The 21,913-nt window shown below is 36.4% G+C and overlaps 2 long non-coding RNA genes across 16 annotated transcripts in view; one reads left to right on the plus strand and one right to left on the minus strand.

The window, feature by feature from the left end:
- Positions 1 to 21,913, plus strand: part of LOC134484641 (uncharacterized) — a 69,635-nt gene that overhangs the window by 34,070 nt on the left and 13,652 nt on the right. For 7 of the 15 annotated variants that reach the window (XR_010062198.1, XR_010062194.1, XR_010062195.1 and 4 more), the window contains exons 3-5: positions 8,874 to 8,961; positions 9,252 to 9,316; positions 13,893 to 13,952. This is a non-coding gene — a long non-coding RNA (uncharacterized LOC134484641). Of the gene's footprint in view, positions 1 to 8,873; positions 8,962 to 9,251; positions 9,317 to 13,892; positions 13,953 to 14,706; positions 15,001 to 15,333; positions 15,465 to 21,913 lie in introns of those variants that run through there. The other 8 variants (XR_010062200.1, XR_010062193.1, XR_010062197.1 and 5 more) reach the window with 3 other exon arrangements.
- LOC134484642 (uncharacterized) overlaps positions 13,109 to 21,913 on the minus strand; it is a 203,943-nt gene continuing 195,138 nt past the window's right edge. Inside the window, exon 7 of the long non-coding RNA XR_010062208.1 lies at positions 13,109 to 14,199. This is a non-coding gene — a long non-coding RNA (uncharacterized LOC134484642). The remainder of the gene's footprint in view (positions 14,200 to 21,913) is intronic.

The raw sequence follows: 21,913 nt of genomic DNA on the forward strand, positions 1-21,913 counted from the left end.
GAATTTATAATATGTACCAAATCTTTTAACATGAAGAGGTATTGATTGTTTTCATTTTTTGTCACCATCTAACAATGTGATCATTTGTTCCCCCACCCTGTGAGTTTGTTTAAATAATTGATTTTTCTATATGCTGACCTCACGTTGAACCATCACCATTTTTTGAAAATTCTGTCTTTTTTCCATTAAATGGTTTTAGAACATTTGTCAAAGATAAAGTGACCGTAGGTGTTTGCATTTATTTCTGGATCTCCAGGCTTGGATATCTGGTAAAATTTTCACTTACCATGAATGCAGAAACCAAGATACTCCATGACAAAGCCAAATTTACAAAACATCTTTCAACAAATCTAGCCCTACATGGGATAGTAGATGGACACTTCCAACACAAGAAAGGAACTACACCCTAGGAAAAATTTGGGAATTAATCTTTCAACAAACCCAAAAGATGATAGCCACACAAAAGTAATTCCATTTCTAACAATAAAAATAGCAGGAAAGAACAATAAATTTTATTTAATATCTCTTATCATCAATGGACTTAATTCTCCAATAAGAATATATAAACTAAGGGATTGAATAAATAAAGTGGACCGAACATTTTGCTGCATACAGGAAATATACCTTAATTATATAGACAGTCACTATCTCAAGGTAAAAGGCTGGAGAGAAATTCCAAGCAAATGGTCCCAAGAAATAAAACGGAAATAGCCTTTCTTACATTGAATAAAATTGACTTTCAACCAAAGATATCAAAAATGATAAGGAAGGACAAAATAATTGTCAAAGAAAAAATAATACTAAGATGAACTATCAATTATGAACAACTATGTTTCAAATGCTAGGGCACCTAAATTCACCAAAAGAAAATCACTAAGCCTCAAAGAATATATTGGTGCCAACACGATAATAGTAGGAGATTTCAATACCCAAGTTCATCAATTGACCGTTTGTGGCAACTGAAACTAAACTGATACATTAAAAATAACAGAAATAATCATCCAAATGGATTTAGCAGATATTTAAATAACATTTCATCCTAAAACTAGAGAATATACCTTTTTTCTTTGCACCTAAAAGTAACTTCTCCAAACTTACCATATACTGTGTCATTAAACAGGTCCATATAGATACCAGAATATTGAAATAATCCCATGCACCCTATCAGATTATCATGGACTAGTGCTGGTCTTCAATACTTTCTTATTTTTATATTTGTTTTTATTATCGATATTTGCTTAATGTGGTATTTTTGAAACACTAGCTTTCTTGATAGTTTGGCACTATGAAATCTAGGTTGGGTTTAGCCTAATAGTAATTCTTCCATTTTGCCTCTATAGTAGCAAGAAAGAGAGCTCCATTCCATTCTTTGGTATATACTATATTTTGAGTGAACATTTTGGGCACACAGTGCATTTAATGGTTTTCATCTCTTCTTAAGTATATATTATTATTATCTCATCTTAAAAATTTGTAACTTGACAATGACATTTTTAATATCATGTTTCTGAATGGGTCTTTTGATCTCATTTTGTTTATATTTTATCTCCATTTTAAATGGATTTTCCTTTGTGAATATTTTCTGTCTTTAAATATGTTTGTGCCTTTATGAGATTTTATTATTGTTTATCAATGAAAAAATGCATTTTATTTACACCAGCAGCCATACAGGAAGGGGAACACAAGAGTTAGTTAGCTATTTGTATAGTATTGGTTACTTATTAAAAAATAAAAATCTCTGAAACAAAGGACAGTGATTAATTTCACACTATCCTCCCCCAATGTTCCCAGCATACAGTAATTCCTAGTAATGGCCTGAGGTCATGTGGTGTTGGGAAATACTTTATGGAAGAATAAACCCACAAACCACAGAATATTTAAAGAAAATCTTTCTTCCATACACACAGATACATAATACGATTACAGGGAGGTCAATACAATTAATTAAAGAAGATGTAAAGAATATGTTGTTACAAGAAACTGAGGACAAGGAAAGAATTTCAAACCACTGTCAACTATACAATGGTGAACATTTGTTCCCAAAAAGTAGTTTGTGTGCCAGAACAATAACAGCTGTACTGGACCCATCTTTTATCTACACAGAGTGGGGAGCTATGGTCCTATTGGAAACAATGAAGACAGAAAACGAAAACAATAGCAAAAGGGGGAATTAATATAAGCAATCTGGTAATGCAAACTACCAAAGACATCTTTATGTTCTAACCAGAAATCGCAGGAAAACTCATATCTGAGCGCCCTATCTAATGACAAGAGTGAGCAAGCCATGGCCTTTCTCCCTTTCATATTTTTAAGTACTTTACAGAAACAAGAATCTCAGATTGCTTTATCCATGATTTATGAAAGGGTTTTCTAGGCGTCATGTATTAAGAAATCATTTAAAAGTATTTTTAGCTCCTGACAAGTTTTTATTAAAGTCCTCAAACTTCTTGGACTTAGATCCCAAAGTGTAACTAGGCCAAACCTGAGCTGTAAAACTATGACAAGGCAACAATAACAGATATTTTCATGGCCCAAGCACTATAGCAATATACTATTGAGTACAGAGATCCAAATTTATTCAAACAGATCAAGAGAGAAGGGAGAAAAAAAGTTAGAAAAGTGATGAAGAATCAACACCTCCCTTGTGTATGCCAGCATTTATGGTTCTGCAGTAAGTCCTAAGAGGCAGTATCCAAGTAGCAAGGGGAGGAAAGGACTAAGGACAAGACAGGGAGATAAACTAGCATGGCAGGTGTATGTAAGAGAAAAACTTAGACATGAAAATGTCCTGTAATTTAAAAAAAAGATTTTTTTTCATTATTTTCTCATTCCAATCAAAAGAGACATCCATGAATGATTCTCCTCTAAGGCTTCCATAAAAGAGGTAAAACAAAAACGAATATAAACATTGAAAGTTTGAAAATAAAACAAAAGAAAAAGAACTTGTGTACGTTTCAGAGCAGGAGCACTGAAAAATGAACTAAATCTGGTCAAGATGAAACCTAGAGTGAGAAGTAGGAACTAGAATTAAGAGCTGCAAGAGATAGGCAGGTGAGGAGTGACAGGAACATGACCAGGCCTGAGAGATAAGACTGGTCCTTTACAAGGGCACAGAATGAGGTAAGAAAACATTTCAAATAAAGCAGCACCTTTCCTTTATGCTCACCTCAGTAATCCCATCCTCTAATAACCCCCATTTACATACTAAAATAGAAGAGTTGTGGTATGTATATCACTCACTTCCCATTTACTTTTAACCCTGCCTCCAAAGTCAGGAAGTCCAAACTTTCTAACTTCCAAGAACAAAAATACAGCCCCAGGTATAAGGGGGTCCTGAGGGCCAAATGACAAACTGCAATATGTGAGAGTAGAGAATATGGAGATTTCTCATTCAACATAGCAGAAGTTTGATGGCCCAAGCTAAGAAAGGAAAAGGCAACCATATCAGGTAAACAAGGTCTGCTTCTCATAACATTAAACTCATTTATATTATTCTTTCCTTTAAAAAAGAAATACTTTATTTGGGCTTATAATCCAGAATATCAGAGTCAGTGATGGATGATATCAGAGTAAAGATAAACAGGCAGAGGTTGCTGAAAGATTACATCTCAGACCATAAGCAGAAGGTGGAGAAAACTAGATTGAAATAGCTTCAGTCTTTTGAAACCTCAAAGCCTACCCCTAACAACATACCTCCTGCAACGAGGAAATACCACTTAGTGAGATTGCAATTTTTGGGCATTTTCATTATTCTTAACTACACTTAGTCAAATCACTTCCCAGCTCAATCTTCATTTTGAATGAAGCTGATTTTCCTGCAAAGTGGCTGTACCATCTTCTCTTCCTAATATTGGCTTTCATCATGGTGATAATAGATGATTCTGGATACATAGGGGATGTTTTTATTCCTATGTATCATTCCATTTATGTACTACATGTGTACTGACATTTCAATGAGTTTCATTTGGAAAAGGTATAAATGGTTGATCTTATATATACGGTTTCAACCTCTATTAACATCTTTTAGAAAATATCAAATATCCATTCTTGATTAATAATTTCTTCTCTCATAAGATAAAAAAATAAAATTTTACTCTAATCAAAATAATTATCTATATTTTCATACTGAAAAATACAGAAGAATATTAAGATAATGTGGAATATTAAATCAGCTGAAATGCATGTTCATTAATTAAGAATAACCAGAATCATTGATATGTTTTTGGAACATAATATACGAACAAATACCAAAGCATTGAATAAATAGTGTCAGAAGACGAGGGTCATTATATAAAATGTACCTTACCTTCAGATCCAGTGTTTTTGTTCATGTAGCAAGAATTCAATTTACCTACTCTTCCTCAGTATTTTTCATCCTCTCATTGACTCGAATTTCAAAGCTGTATCCTATAACTAGCATGATTGTTAAATTTCAAACCAAGAACAGTGCATGTGTCAATCATTTTCCGCCTTTCCTTATTTGTGTTTTATTCTGTTCCCAAAGGCCATGTTGTGTTGAAGTTATGAAGAATTTCTTGCTTCTTTGATGAAAATTTTCTGAAAGCATAGATTATTCATATTTGTAAAATACTATTGATATGTTTAATAGTACTGGATATTATAGTTAAAATCATCTGGGTTAGGAATTTTTGCATGTATATCATAACACACTAAAATACTAAAGATTAAAAGTAGAAGAGATAGAATTTATTACATGTTTTTACTCTTCTAGGGTTTGTAAGTTTACAAAATCTGAGCAAATGATTTCTTTCTGTGAAATTCACATTCATGAGCTATTATATTCTAATCAAACAGTGTGTCAGCACCAATAAACTTGGATTAAATTCTAATTGCAATACAAAATGTTTGTAGTAAGTAAATGGGCAAATAATTTGTCTGAATATACTAAATAAGCATGTAGTATAATCATAGGTTTGCTCTTAATTAAATAAGTACTCCCAGATACACCTTGAAAAAATACAGATAGTAATGTAAGTTTTTTTTTATATAACAGCTAATAATGGTCTGAGTAATGGTTTAAATCAACAAACCATGAACAGTAAGTAGGAATGTCTAGTGAGTTAGAGGTTCTTTCAAGCATCTTCAAGGGTCTAAAATAAATTCCTTTATAATTCTCCTAAATCCACTTATCATGAAACATTCCACATCAGAGTAAATAACACCAACATCTTTTCATTTTCTCAAAAAAAGTCATTGGGTTTCTTTTCTTCCTACTCAACCCACCCTCATTCTACTACCAAACACAACAATTTCCATCATAGCTCTCTGATATGACTCTTTTTCATTATCATTGACACTACTTCCAGATAGACTTCAAAAACATCCTTAAAATCATTCTCTGTATCATATCATAATTCATAAGTAACCACAGTCCCTTACTATATACATTGTGAGTTAAACAAACTTATTTAAAACTATTCAATGATTTCTAAGACATTTTCAGTAAATAAAAATTATATGTCTAACATTGTTTCTATATTCCCATATGAGACATTGCCTGAGATTCAGCTTTATTTGGACCGTACTTCTATCTCTTAATCAATGCAAACTACTCTCATATTTACTTTTTTGGATATGTCAAGGTCTTTGTCCTCTTATCATCCTTATATTTACTGTAATTTTGCCCAAAATATAGATCAATTATTTTTCATCTAATTTAACTTAAATGTCACTTCCTCATGACAATCTCCATGACCTTATTTCTAAAATAGATTCTTCAACTACTTGCATACTATCAACTCCAACACACTGATTTATGCATTCATTTTTTTCTTTTTTCTTGTACTATAATGCAATCTTTATAGAAGAAAGTTCATAATACTTTCTATTCATTCCTAATCTATACACTATTATGGACATGGTACATTAGTGGAGACTTATTATTTATTACATGATTCAGTAAGTTGCATAAATAAACTTTATACTATTCTTCATTTTAATGAATATGCATCCCGTGCATTGGTTAGACCATCATGTAGTAATTATGTGAGTTCTTCAATTCAATGACCTAGTTGACATTGCCTAAACATTTTAATTTGTCACAGATAGTCTCTGTCATATTCAAAACAATACTTTGTTCACTGAACAATTATCTCAGCTGGGAATATATTTGACATGAAAGAATGAGATTCCTAAGTTTAATTCACAGCATCCATGTGAAAATGCCAGCTGCCATATGTTTGTGGTCCCATCTCTGAAGAGACAGAGAGATGATGATTCCTAGGCACTTACTTATCAGGGAGTCAAATTTCTTTTGTGAGCTGTTCCAGTGAAAGTTTAAAAACCAAGAGGACCCAGAGCTGTGTTCCCAGAGCTGAACCTGTACCTCAGCTCTCTGTCCCCAGATCCAATGAGGAAATAGATGGACTTCCAGGAGTGCTGACACACTCAAGAGCACAGGAAAGACTTTTTCTTCTCAGAGGTAACTTCCTGGAGTGCTCAGAACCCACGAAAAGAGGTGCAGTCTGTTACAGCATACTTTTGTTTCTATCTATTCCATATAGCTGAAATTTATCCACAGTTCTTGGCACACAAGATAATTCAAGAGAGAACAACGGTCCCATTACTGTTGACACACAGGCTAAGAGAGAATTCAAGCCACTTTCAGAGACAGCAAAACCAGCTAACTCCAGATGGTGAGGGGCAAGTATAATTCCCTAAGGAACATAAACTGATGTTACTAGACATCATCAGAAACCAGTTCTCCCACCAAAGCTAGCCCAGTATACCCCTGACACACCAGAAAAGAGATAGAAAAGTTTGTAGTTCAAATCACTGAACATGATGAGGTTAAAGGATTTTAAGAAGGACATAAATAACTCCATCAAAGAAATACAAGACAACAGATGTAAAGAGATAGAAGACCTCATAGAGGAAACCCAAAAATCCCTTAACGAATTACATTACAACATAACAAGCTGCTGGAGGAATTGAAAAATCCATCAGGAAGTAAAAATGGAAACAGAAAACAACAACAACAACAACAACAACAAAAACAACAACAACAACAGCAAACCACACAAAGATGAACACTCTGAATATAGAAAACCTGGGAAAGATATTAGGAGTCATAAACGCAAGCATCAACCAACAGAATATAAAATATAGAAAAGAATCTCAGGGGCAGAAGATACCATAGAAAACAGTTACACAATTGTCCAAAAATACAAAACAAAAAACTCCTAACCCAAAACATCCAGGAAATCATAGACAAAATGAGAAGATAAAACCTAAGGATAATAGGTATAGAAGAGAATGAAACTCCCACTTTGAAGGGTCAGTAAATATCTTCTACAAAATTATACTAGAAATCTTCCCTAACCTAAAGAAAGAGACAACCTTGCACGTACAAAAAGCAAAAAGAATTCCAAAAAAATTGGAGCAGAAAAGAAATTTCTTCCATCACATAATAGTTAAAATATAAAGTGCACAAAACAAAGAAAAAAATGTTAAACGCAGTAAGGGAAAAAGGTCGAGTAACATAAAAAGGGAGACCAATCAGTATTCCACACTTCTTAAAATAGACTGTGAAAGCTAGCAATCCTGGGCATATATCACACAGATCCTAAATGAAAAAAAATGTCAGCCCAGGCTACTGTAAAACCTCTCAACTACCATAGATGGAGATTCCAAGATATGCCGTGTCATGAGCAAATTTACACAATATCTTTCCACAAATCCAGTCCTACAAAAGATGATAGATGGAAAATTCCAGTACAAGGCAGGAAACTACACCCAGAAAAAGAAAGAACACAATCTACTTTTAAAAAACACAAAAAAGAGATAAAGTAGGTAGCCACAGAAACATAATTCGACATTTAACAAGAAAAATAATAGACAAAACCAATCATTTGTCCGATATCATTAAACATCAAAGGACTCAAATACCTATAAAACGACAAACACTAGAAGTCAACTGCCCTGGAATAAAAACACTTTATTCTTCCTCTGTCTGCAATGGAGGGGTCAGAGACATGGCCATCTGATGGACCAAAATCTAGAATTGACCTTGTGACTGAGGAGTGTCTCAAACATTCAGCCTCTGCTGTAGTGTACCTGAAACTGAATCCTTGTGAACAAGAATCCATAGATGATTCTCACTTTGTTTGTGGCTGACCAGAACTTGTTCCTCAAACCTTATTGCATAGCCAATACAACTCTGACCACCAAAAAATCTCCAAGAACAATGGATTGAGGTCCCTTGGCCAATGAATAAAACTTCCAGCCTGGATCCAAGGCCACTTATCTAAGATTCTCACCAGAAAGGCCAATATCCCTCACACCCATACCTGTGCGGCTTATAGTAAGTTTAAATAGGGTTTAGATCCAGTGACTTTGACACAAGATTTCAGAATAAAACTCAGATTGCTGTCAAGTCTGTAGTGGAGGCCTTGGAGATAAGAATTTTCTTGAGTTCTCTGAAAATATGGAGCCCTGGAGTGCTGGGACCATAGTCTTCTATAGAAGGTAATCAGGAATAGTCCCTTACTTTCAAACTGGTTTAAGACCTTTCTCCTTTCAAAAACATTGGTATTTTTTTCTGCTCAGGATGATTAGGCCTTAGAGTTACTCATTTGACCAAATGGTCTCTCAGAACCATCCCTTTTGCTTGGGGCCCATGGAATATTTTACCTCAGACCATGGAGCATTGATCCCTCTGTTGAAGGTTCACTGAAATCCAAAAGGAGGGAGCAAATCCTGGAATCTCATGCTACTTCCTTGTGTAAGGTCACATGATATGTTGTGAAGTCATCAGTCTGGTGCTCATTTCTTTTTGGTTGAATATAGTTTTTAGGAGGCAATCAGGCTTAGGACACCCCCAACTTTTCTTGAATCATGGAATCTATATTCAGTCTCTTGCAGATTCAGCTAAAGATGTGTATATGCTAGACTGTGAAGTACCATTAGAAGATGAAGCAATGTAGGACCTCTTGAGCTATTGTAAGCAATTTAATTTTTTTCTCAAATACTAGGGGATTTTGAATACTCAAAACAATTTCCTGTCACAGGGACATCAGCAACTGTTCTTTACTCGGGGGTACTCATCTATTCTTTCTTTGATTAAGGAGGTGTCATATGTTATCCCTGAAAGAAAGGTTACTTCATATCATTCTAGTTTGTCCAAAGGAAGTTTAGATATTAATTTAGGGTGAGGAAACCCACACTATTTCTTGATATTATGGACTGTGCCACAGATATGTTTCCTAATTTTTCCCTGGTTTCTCTGTCAGTTCAAGGTAAACTGGAGGTTCACTTGGGATGCAATGAAGAGCCCCTGACAAGCATATTCTTCAAAGTAAGATGAATATATTCCCCTTTCTTTGAATAAGAAAATCTAGACATACCCTTAAAGTTGAACGTGGCTTAATACAAATTCTTCTGATAAAGAACATACAGAGAAGCAAATGAAATGAATTCTCATACAGATGTTTATTTTTTCTTAAGGAAACTTTAAATTAATATCCCCTGACAATGGTTTCTTCCGAGAATCCACCTCTATCCAGAGAATATCAGTTCTATTCTTCTAAGAGGTCTTAATGTTTCCTTCTGACCTGGGTGGCCAGGCATACATAAATGTTTGAAGGAATGGCAGACCACATGGACATGATGTCCTCAGACATGTCAGTGCAAATCTGAGCCCTAACCTACGTTCTGCCTTTAAGGTTTGTAACATAAAATGGAGCAGTTTCATCTTTGTTGTCCATGATTATCCTGCTGCTTAACAGCTTGAGTAAAAGATAAATCCAGAGATTACCACCCAATATGTAAGAGCAAATTCCCTAATCTCTGGCAAGCACGCCTCATAGTCCCCAGACACATGGTTATTCTGGACTGTGAAAACAGTTGCACTTGACTCTCTTCTTCCAGTACCCAAGGTAAACCTTTGCCTGAAGGATTCTGTGACCTTTTCGCTCTTTCCAGTCCTCCTAAATGTTCTCTCTGAATATTGGGCCCTTGAATTTCCAACAAAGTAGTTGTATACCTAACTGATCAGACATATTTTCAAAAGTGACTCCTTCTATAATCCAGGGACTCGACTCTACTCCGGTTTGAAGTCCCAGAGTCGAAGTTTGGAATCAGAGTATATAACCCTTGCAAACTGCAATCAGGCAAATCAATAGAAATGTAATAATTTCAACATTTCTGCTTAGATCTTAACAGCTGAACGAACCAGAAGGATTAACCTAGCCAGAAACAATTATCCAAAGCCTTTGGCAGAAGAAATATGTTCCTGTCTTTTCTCTTGCATTAACAGAAATTATGAATATATAAAACTCTGAATGAGAATTTGAAACTTATGATTACTGCTGGAAACTTTATCCTGGCATAAGGTACCAGGGACCTTTTCTGTTGACAGAAGTGTGTATGGCACCTATATACACTATGCCTGAAGAAATTTCTCTTCATTTTCAATAGTGCTTTAGAGTTTTCCTCTCTTACATGGGGTTCACTTTACCCAGTGTTAACTTACTCCTTCTTCTTATATTGTAGAGCATGTCAGTACTCGCCAAAGTACAGCATTGCCCTAGATCCTTTATGGTAAAGAGGCTTAAAACCTGCTTGAAGACTTACATGGCCCTTTTATATTCCTATTCCCATCAAGTGGTGTTGTCTTTTCTCCTTAAAGAGCTGCCAGACCAAGGGAGTGTTATACCACGCATCCTACATGAATGATCATCTAACATTCCCTGTCTTTCCAGTAGGATTGTGGGTCAATTTTGTACTTCAATCCACCCAGTAGATTTTAGACCCTCAGCTTCTGCAAATGGGGGCTTGGGAAATCAAATTCTATTGAAAGGGCTCTAAAAATTATTCCCAGTGCACATCAATTGTCTCAGACCTCCTCCCTGTGTACTATGGGAATTTTGGAGTACCTGTGGAACTAAAGAATCACTAGAGCTGCCCTTCGTCCTATGCCACAGAACACAGCTATTAAGAAAGTTTGCTTAAAACTAACCTCTTTATTCAAGGTATTCATACAACACATATGCAAACAATGGTATCTTATATTTCTCTGCTTCTAAATCCTAGTTCAGAAGACACAAAGCTAAATTGACTCTTATACTATGTGCCTTAAAGTAGGTCATCAAAATATACACCATTCCTATATTTTATTCACATATGTGTGTAGCTGAACACATCCATGAAGAAACATCACCGCTTCCTGAACCACTTATACTGTTGTTGTGACCATTGCCTGGACTAAAAGATATATAGGGTATACATATAGAGAACATACTTAGAAGTTACTGAGATAGAGGCAGAACATTTCTCCAAGACCCAGTGTAGCCGATAACCTTCCCCTGCTGACCATGGGTGAAGTGGATACTTCTTTTCTTCAAAATATGACTAGGGACCTCCACATTCTGAACCAATACATTCAGGACTTCACTTTTGCTGAAGATCTTCTCAGAACTTCCCATTCTGTGAATCTCTTCTCAGAACTCTACTGTTCTGATATACGTCCTAGACTCATTCCTCTTTGACGAGGCCCTGAGAACCACCCTGAATGATGATGTGACTCATTCCCCATCAGTGTGGCCTTGGATCTTTCTCACCTCTTGATGGAGTACACTTCCTTTGACCAAAGGAAATTCACACATTCCTTTATTCACAAGGTGACATGAGACATGCTTTTCCAAAAAATAGTATGCCATACCTTGTATTCTAAAGAAGTCCCTCATGAATTTGAATTACCTCACATGGATATACTCTAAATAATAGAAATTCAAGGCTTTTACCTTTTACCATGGTGGATAGAGAAATATGTTCTTCCACTCGGGTTTGAGGTCCCAGTTCCTATATATAGAATCATTGATTGATGGAATCAATCCAATCACTAGAAATCAAGAGCACCCTTTGTTGCTGCCAATATATGGACATATTAAGACAAACTGAATGAGCAAAAGATCCAGAGACAGTAATGCAGGCTGTTTAAAAAAGGCCTGGGATGTTACCTGCACTTCCCCATATTAAATACAAGATGTAAAATTCCTACCAACTAAAGAAGTATAGAAATTGAACGGCATTGTTGGGGAAAATCCTTTACCAAATCAGGTAATAATGACATTCATGTTTCACAGGATGTTTCATACTACCAACCCCAACTCCAAGGGTTTTCTAACACATACCTTTGCACAATCAGATCTCAAAGTTTTCTCTTTATTAAAGGCGTCAAGATCTTCCTTTTTCCATCAATTACCTAAGTCATTGAACAGAATGTCAGACCTCCCTCCTACAACTGAGCCTACTCTACACATTCCCTGGTTGCCTTATGTCCTCTCAAGTACTCATATAAAGGAAAGACCCCCAAACTTTGATTATTTGAAAGTGGGCTCAATTCACTTCACTTCTGACGAAAGAGGCCCCATGGTCTCATGGCATACCTCTGTAGAAGCCAGAATCAGATTCAATAACATGCAGTTCAATGTAGTACAAAATGGGATCTTCATCCACAAAAACTATAGACATCCTGTTCCTGGCCAAGGGAGTATTGGTATGGATTGATGCTCACAGAGAAATCTCAGGTTTGGCTCCTATGGGCAAGTCTCATTGATTCCATCTATATTTGTGAGGAGTTTCAGTTGTAGCCTCTAGCTCTGGATGCCCCAAGAGCATCACTTAATTACAAGGACATCTTATACCTGATTTAACTTCATTTTTCTTAATTGCCAAACTTGACCAAGATTGCCAGGCAATCATAATTCCAATTTCCCAGTGGGACATCATAAGATTCTTGGTGTAGATCTGAGGGCAGAGTACAGATAGCTAAAATTAAAATATATGCAACCTTACTACAGAAGGTTGTCAGAAATGCAATTTTTCCATCTCTCATTTATGGATGTGTACACATGTACACTTATAAATATATACATCATATATACATATATACATCACATATATGTATATATGTATATATACATTATATATATATACATCATAGGTATACATATATACATCATATATACATACATATATGATATATATACATGTATAAATCTTATATATACATATACATATACATATACGTACACGTACACATACAGATACACATACACACACACACATATGTGTGTGTGTGTGTGTTTGTGTGTGTGTGTGTGTGTGTGTGTATCAATGGAGCATCACAGTTCAGACAATCACCCTGATAGAAGAGCATGCTGACTAATGGAAGCTGGAAAGAATAATTGGAAGAAAATTATGCAATACCATATGTTTTCCCACCACCAAAGGTGAGCTAGAATTTTTCATTCTTCACAGTTAGGTGACTGGATCTTGGTAATTGGTTAAACATGGCCAGGCACTTTCTTGTTTAGCAAAACAGTTCAGTATGACCCCATAAGTTGCAGTTATGAACACAGGTTACACAAACTGCACCTATTTCCAAGCCATCTCAACACCATCCCCTTTAGATGAAGGGAAATCAGCACTTCACTTTGATTGGTAGCCTTCAGGTTTTTATTCTTTGACAAATAATACCTTACACCATCCTCTTCTGTCTAAGATCAGTTATAAGAATGACTATAGTTTACTATTGAGATCTCAGAATTTTTTTTTTTGCCCAAGAGGACCAAGATTAAAGAGTCCTTAGAGCATACTCAACCTTCTAATAGGGATGTTTAGATCAAAGGTAACCCTCTAATAGGGAGCTTTAGATCATGTCCATCTAATTATGGCCACTAAGAAAATACAGATGTGACCAAAGGCACTTCACTTAATTATGATCTATGTTAGTAAATTGTGAAACTTTCATTATTTGTCCTATATACCATCCTTCATGCTTATAACCATTGTCGATGATTAGCTTCAAGAGGATTTAGAGACTGAAAATCATGACTGCTGAATAATACTAATGCTTGGATCCCTGACAGGCCTCCCATGGTGTAACTGAAGATACGATATGTGAAGTAGCCCTAGCTTGCCTGCTCAAGGTAGGCTTGAACACTCCATTATCCTTAAATAGGTTTGTCACTTTAAGCAGATTCTACGTTTCTTTAATATTCTACTCTTAAAAGTCATTACTTTAGATCATCGATTTATGTCCAGTATATATCAAATGTACATTCTGTATATAAGAGTGTCCGATATCTGTCTTATAAGACTTACAATTCCTGAAGTCATCTCTGGCACCCAGGTCTCAAACTCCACTTCCACTCAAAAAGGTCCTCAGCAGCTAACCTATTTGACAAAGAATGATTCTGAACCATGCTACTTTTGATGAAAGATGTCACAAAATTAACACTTAACTGTGTCTCACATTCAAAACTTCCTCTAGGAGGGACATCAGAATGATACCTTTTGCTCCAGTTGTTCTCAAATTCACATCTTCTGTCCATGGGGTCTGTAATGTCACCGTTTCATAGAAGAACTTCAGTGTCTCTCCTTTTCCCTATGGGAGCATCAACACTCCACATCTACTCACAAGTATTTCACCTTTTTTCTCTGTATAGTGGACAAGAGCACTTTCACCAAAGGCCCACATTGGCCTGAAATATCTTATTTTGCCCAAGGCGTACTCATGCCTGCACTCTCTTGTGGCCATCATTAGCACTTCTTCTCTTGATTTTGTGAGCCTGCTATATCCCAACTCTTTAGGATTACATACAAACTTATTTCTGCTACATGTATTCTGAGACATTCCTCCATGGAAGAAAGGGGTGTTGATCTTTTCTTGTCTGACAAAAGTCTTCAAAGCCCAAAGACAACTGCTGGAATGAAATGCAACCTATAGGACTGATGGAAGAATTGCTACCTGGACTTTCAAATGGCATGAAAATATATGGACATTCTAAATACTGAAAAAGAATAGGAAGCTGATCAAGCAATACTGGATCTTCCTCTGCTCCACGAGGTACTAACATTTTCTCCAGAATAAAATGTTTTTTCTTATAATTTTAGAAGTAGCCAGAGATTTTAAACTTCTAACAAACCGGTATACAATATCTCCTTTGCACATTTTCTCAGAATTCCCAGTGATGTCCACGGTGCATAACAACTTTTTCCCATGAAGTCTGGTATATTACCTTTTTGATGACTGACACAACAGTCCTACTTCTGTGTAAGTTCCCTACCTCCACCATCTTACCGAGTAAGATTTAGACTTATACAATTAAGAGGACTCCAGAACGCCAAGGAATTACGACACATTGCCATATGCCAAATCCATTTCCTCTCTAAAATTTCTAAGTTTATTGTCCTGAGAAACACTGTTCTGACGAAGAGATCTCAGAGAAATCTGGACTGAGTTCTCAAAAAAGAGTCTAAAAGCAAGCACAAATCAGACTACTATCTTCATTGTGTTCCCTTACACAGAGGTGTCCTTTCACATGCAGAGGAATGTGTAGATGGACATATATTTGAATAAGATACCGAACCTAAGACTACTGCATTAGAGCCTCGTACAAGAATTCTAAGACTGTTGACTGCCTACCATGGATATTCAGGTGTGTATTCTTTACTGTGATTTTCAGTTTGGAGTTGCTGAAGTAGTGTGTGGCTGGAATGTTCTATAATTTCCAAGGTATCAATCAACCTTCAACTTCTGCTCAATAGTACTCCAGACATAAGAGGAAGAGAAGCTATGCACATTCCATACAGTCCAGGGGAGATCCTATTTCACCCTTATACTTTAAAACATCAAAAATCTATCACCTTTTCCTGGAGGGACAGCAAAAATTCCTCTTCTGCACACAGGGAAATTAGATATTCCTCCACCTATTCAAAGGAATCTGAGGATCCTCTTTTCATTTATATGATTTTTCAATTTAAGTTTCAAATATACCATTTCCTTGTTTCCTGTTCATACGTCATCTATCTGCTCTCACTCCTTCTTCGATAATGGTGTTCCCATCCACATCATCCACCCGTCTAATCTTTCTCACCTTCCTTATATTAAGAGTCCACATTTGGAAGGATTAAGAGCTTTTCCTCCCCTTGTTGCCCAAAAAGGCCATCTTGTGCTACATATACATCTACAGCCATGAGTCAATCCATGTATATACTTTGGGTGATGCTTTACTCCCTGGGGCCTTTCGTTGTTGGGCATTGTTGTCCTATGAGGTTGCAAGCCCCTTCAGGTCTTTCAACCGCTTCTCTAATTCCTGCAACTGGTGTTCCATTTTCAGATTAATGTTTTGCTGCTAGCATTCAACTATGAATTTGACCTGCTCTGGCTGTGTCTCTCAGGGACATCTATATCCAGTTCCAGTCAGCATGCACTTCTTAGCGTCAATAATCTTATATACTTTTGGTGACTGTATATATGTATATGACCCACAGGTGGGGCATGAATTCCTTCAGTCTCTACTTCTACCTTTGCCTCCACATAAACTCCCGTGAATGTTTTTTGTTCTGCCGTTTAAGAAGGAGTGAAGCTTGCATAATTTGATCATTCTTCTTGAACATCATGTGGTCTGTGGATTATATCTTGCCGAATTCGAACTTTTGGGCTAAAATGCACTTATCAGAGAGTGCATACTATGTGTCCTTTTCTGTGATTGGGTTACCTCACTAAGGGTGACGCTTTCTAGGTCAATCCATTTTCTTATGAGTTTCATGAATTCATTGATTTTAATGTGGAGTAGTAGAACATTGTACAGATGTATCACATTTTATGTATCCATTCATCAGTTGAAGAGCATCTTGATTCTTTCCAGTTCCTGGCTATTATAAATAATACTGCTATGAGCATAGTGGAGCATGTGTCTTTGTTGTATGTTGCACCATCTTTTGTGTGTATGCAGAGTACAGGTACAGCTGGGCCCTCAGTTAGGGCATTATCCAGTTTTCTCAGGAAACTTCAGAATGATTTCCAGAGTTATCATACAGGTTTGCAATCCCTCCAATAATGGAGCAGTGTTCCTCTTTCTCCATAACCTCACCAACATCTGTTGTCACCTGAGTTTTTGATCTTAGCCATTCTGACTGCCGTGAGGTGGAACCTCGGGACTATTTTTATTTTTATTTGCTTGATGACTAAGGATGTTGAACATTTCTTGACACACTTCTCAGCTATTTGTTATTCCTTAGTTGAGAATTCTCTGTTTAGCTCTGCACCCCATTTTTCATAGGATTATTTGGCTCTCTGGTGTCTAACTTCTTGAGTTATTTGTATATTTTGGATATTAGATCTGTATCAGGTGTAGGATTGATAAAGATCTTTTCCCAATCATTTGTTTGCTGTTTTCTCCTAATAACAGTGTCCTTTGACTTACAGAATCTTTGCAGTTTTATGAAGTCTCATTTCTGATTCTTGATCTTACAGTACAAACCAGTGGTGTTTAGTTCAGGAAATTTTTCCCAGTGCCCATGTGATCAAGATTCTTCTCTACTTATAGTTTCAGTTTATTGGGTTTGATGTAGAGGTTTTTGATCCACTCAGACTTAAGGTTTGATTAGACCAATAAAAATGAATCGATTTGCATACTTCTACATGCTGCCCTCCACTTGTTGAAAATCCTAATTTTTTTTCATTGGATGGTTTTGGCCTCTTTGTCAAATATCAAGTGACCATTGATGTGTGTGTTTGTCTTGGGGTCTTCAATTCTATTCCACTTATCAACATTCCTAGATCTGTACAAATACAACTTTTTTTTTGTCATTGATTTTTTTTAATCACTATTGCCCTGTAATACTGCTTGAGGTAAGGAATGGTGATTCTCCCAGAGGTTCTTTTATTGTTGAGTACAGCATATGTATGTTGTGCCATCACTTTTATTAAATTCTAAAAAGTCTTTAATCTTTCTTTATTTCTTGCTTGACAAGTTATCTTTGAGTGGAGCACTGTTCAACTTACAGGTATGTGTGGGCTCGCTGATGTTTTGTGGATATTGAAGATCAGCCTTTGTTTGTCACGGTTTGATTGGATAAATGGACATATTTCAGTTTTCTTAGATCTGTTGAGGCCTGTTTTGTGACTTGTTATATGATTAGTTTTGGAAAAAATACTATGAGATGCTGGGAAGAAGGCATATTATTTTGTTTTAGGATGAAATATTCTATAAATATCTGTAATGTCCATTTTGTTCACAACTTCTGTTAGTTTGTCTAGATCTTTGTTTAATTTCTATTTCCATGATCTGTCCATTGAAGAGAACGTGGTGTTGGAATCTCCCACTCTTATTATGTGAGGAACATTGGGTGCTTTGAGCTTTAGTAAGGTATCCTTTAGGAATGCAGTTGCCCATGTATTTGGAGCAAAAATATTTAGGAGTGAGAGTTCCTATTGCTGTGATAATCTTTTGATAAATATGAAATTTCCTTCCTCACCTGTTTGGAAAACTTTTGGTTGATAATCGATTATATTCCATGGTAGAATGGCAAATCCAGCTTCCGTCTATCAGACCATTTGCTTCAAAATTTGTTTTCTAGCCTAATACTCTCAGGTAGTGTCTGTCTTTGTCTCTAAGTTGTGCTTTTTACATGCAACAAAATGCTGGGTACTCTTTATGTATCCATTCATTTAGTCTACGTCTTTCTATTGGGGAATTCACTCCATTGTTGTTAAAATATATTAAGGAATAGTGATTGTTGCTTCTGTCATTTTTGTTGTTAGAGGTAGAATCATGTTTGTGTGTCTCTTTTCTTTTGGTTTCATAGCAAGATTAGTTTGTTGCTTTTTATAGTGTGTAGTCTCCCTCCTTGTGTTAGAGTTTTCTACCTATTATCTTTCGTAGGGCTGGATTTGTAGAAAGATACTGTATAAATTTCGTTCTGTCATGGAATATCTTCGTTATTCCATATGTGTTAATTGAGAATTTTCCTGGCAATAGTAGACTGGAATGGCTTTTGTGTTCTTTTATGGTCTAGAGTATATCATTGCAGGATCTTCTGACTTTCATAGTATCTGGTGAGAAACATTGTGTAATTCTCATAGGTCTGACTTTATATGTTACTTGACCTTTTTCCCTTATTGCCTTTAAACTTCTTTCTTTATTTTGTGCATTTAGTGTTTTGACTATCATGCGATGTGAGGAATTTCTTTTCTGGTAAGATCTACTTAGAGCTCTTTTGGCTTCTGGCATGTTTTTCGGCATCTCTGTCTTTAGGTTGGGGAAGATTTCTTCAAATTTTTTTGAAGATATTTACTGGCCCTATAAGTTGGGATTCTTCACTCTCTTTTATACTTCTTATTCTAACACTCGATCTTCTCATTGTGTCCTTGAGTCCAAACAACAGGTAACTTGGAGCAGAAAAGATGGTCTTATCTCTGCCTTCAAGTGTGTAGGCACTCTTACCAACTGGTTTTCAGCTCTCAGTACAGCCAGAAAACAAAAAAGTCCTTCAGCTGAATTCTCCTAGTTCCCTGTGTAAATATTGTGTACCTCCTTCAAATGATAAACTCTGAAAGCCTTATTTTATCCAAAATAGTTGTGGTGCATATGTGTGTGTGTGTGTGTGTGTGTGTGTGTGTGTGTGTGTGTGTCACATGTCCAGCAGACTCTGAATGGTCATTCCTTCAGTCTCCAAAGAACAATATCTCCCTACCCCTCTTATGGATATTTTATTTACTCTTTCAAGGAAGGAGTAAATCATCTGCATTTTGGTCCTCCTTCTTGAGTTTCATGTGGTGTGTGCCTTGTATCATAGTTAACTTGAGCATTTGCACTGATATCCAATTAAAAATGAGTGCATACTTTGTTTTTCTGTAATTGAGTAACCACCCTCTGGATGATATTTTCTAGGTGCATCCATTTGCCTATGAATTTCATGAACTCATTATTTTTGATAAATGAGTACTAGTCTATTGTGTAAATATAGGCCATTTTCTGTATCCATTCTTCTCGTGTAGCACATCTGGGTTAATTCCAGCTTCTGGATATTATGAATAAGGCTGCTATGAACATAGTTTAACATTTGTCTTTGTTGTATGTTGGAGCATCTTTTGGGTATATGCCCAGGGGAGGTATAGTTGGGTCTTCAGCAAGTGCAATGACCAATTTTTGAGGAAACTCAGGTCTGATTTTCAGGGAGGTTGTACCAGTTTGCAATCCCAACAACAATGGAGGAGTGTTCCTCTTTCTCCACATCCTTTCCAGCCTCTGCTGTCACCTGAGTCTTTGATCTTAGCCATTCTGACTGATGTGAGATAGAATCACAGGGTTGTTTTGATTTGCATTTCCTTTATGACTAAGTAGGTTATACATAAACCAAATCGTTCTAAGATATGATGTTACCCTAACTGTTGTTCTGTATATAGCTGTGTGCCAATTGAACAATTTCTATCTCCTTCTTCAAAGTTCAAGTCAAATCACATCAAGGAAATCCACACACAATCACATATGCAGAAGCCAATAGAATGGGCAGTGTCAGAAAGTGCCTAGAACACATTTGAACAGGAGAAAATTTTCAGAACAGTACACCAAAGGCTCTAAGATCACCAGTCAATTTACAAAATCCCATCATTCGGAAAACTTTCTTTAAAGCCAAGTACACTACCAATAGGAAAACAACAACCTACACATTTGGAAAAGAGTTTTACGAACCCTACATTTGAGAGAGTGCCAAAATTAAAAATATAAGAACTCAGAAAGGTAAACTCCCACACAACAAAGAACCCAACTTTTAAACTGGATTAGAGAGCTAACCAAGAATTCTCAACTGAGGTATCTCAATAGGTGAAAAACATATCGAGAAATGTTTAACATCCTTAGTTCACATAAAGGCAAATCAAAATGAACATAAGAGTCTTCCTTAAAACAATCAGATTGGCTAAGACAAAAAAACTAATGCAGTAGCAGAGTGGGCTAGGATGTAGGGAAAGTGGAATACTCCTCCACTGCTTGCGGGATTAGTAGCTGATAGCCACTTTGGATATCATCAGTGTGGAGGTCCAGAGAAAATTGCAAACAGCTTTACTTGAAAACCAGCTTTACCACTCACTTCAACACATATACTCAAACTTGATCCATACATAACGTGGACATGTGGTTGAAGATATTCACAGCAGTCTTACTTATAACAGTCGAATGCTGGAAAGAACCATGATATACCTCATCTACACTCAGGAATAAATACAGAAAGTGTGCTATATGTAAACAATGGAACATTACTTAGGTATTAAATATGAGGACACCAAGAACTCTGTAGACAAATGATGGAACATGAAAATAGTGAAGTAACAGAAATCGAAAAGGACATAACATGGGATGGACTTAGTGACTAGTAGATGTTAGCCCTGCTAACAGAATACCCACTATACAAATCTTTTATAACATGAAGGGTAACATGTGAGAAGGCCAAATGGCGGATACTTGGAACCCACTTAGAAGGGAGAACAAAATAGTCATGGAATGCAGTGGAGTGGAAGAATCTAGCTAGATGTGGAAAATGATGGATAAAGTGGTGGGAGTTGCACCAATTAAAAGAGACAGGAGAGAAATTCAGAGGAAACGTGGAGTAAATAACAATAAGCGTCAGTGGTGGGTGGTGAACTTGGGTATCCCCAGGAAAATCCCAGATGCCAGAGATGCAAGTGTATCCCAGAAACTTACTGTGATGGTGGTAGTTTAAATACCGAGCAGGAAAATAGATAGAACAACTAGAGACTTCCTCCTGTAGCTAGACATGCCCCCCAGTGAAGGGGTGGTGCTGCCCACACAGCTCACATTTTTTTTACCTATAAATCTCCAATCTAAAAAATGTAAATACAAAAATGGAGCAGAGACTGAAGGAAAGGCAATCCAGAGACCACCCGACCAGAAGAACAATTTCATCCAGAGACTCCAAATCCTCAGACTATTCCTGACGTCAAGATATGCTCGCAGATAAGAGCCTAATATGTCTGTCCTCCGTGGGGCTCTGCCATCACCTGACCGTGACAGATGCAGAAACACCTACGCATTTGACAGCACCTGACGGCCACAAAGGAAGAGATAGGGGAATGACTTAAGGA

The sequence above is a fragment of the Rattus norvegicus genome, assembly GCF_036323735.1.
Source record: "Rattus norvegicus strain BN/NHsdMcwi chromosome Y unlocalized genomic scaffold, GRCr8 chrY_unlocalized_21, whole genome shotgun sequence".
NCBI lineage: Eukaryota > Metazoa > Chordata > Mammalia > Rodentia > Muridae > Rattus > Rattus norvegicus.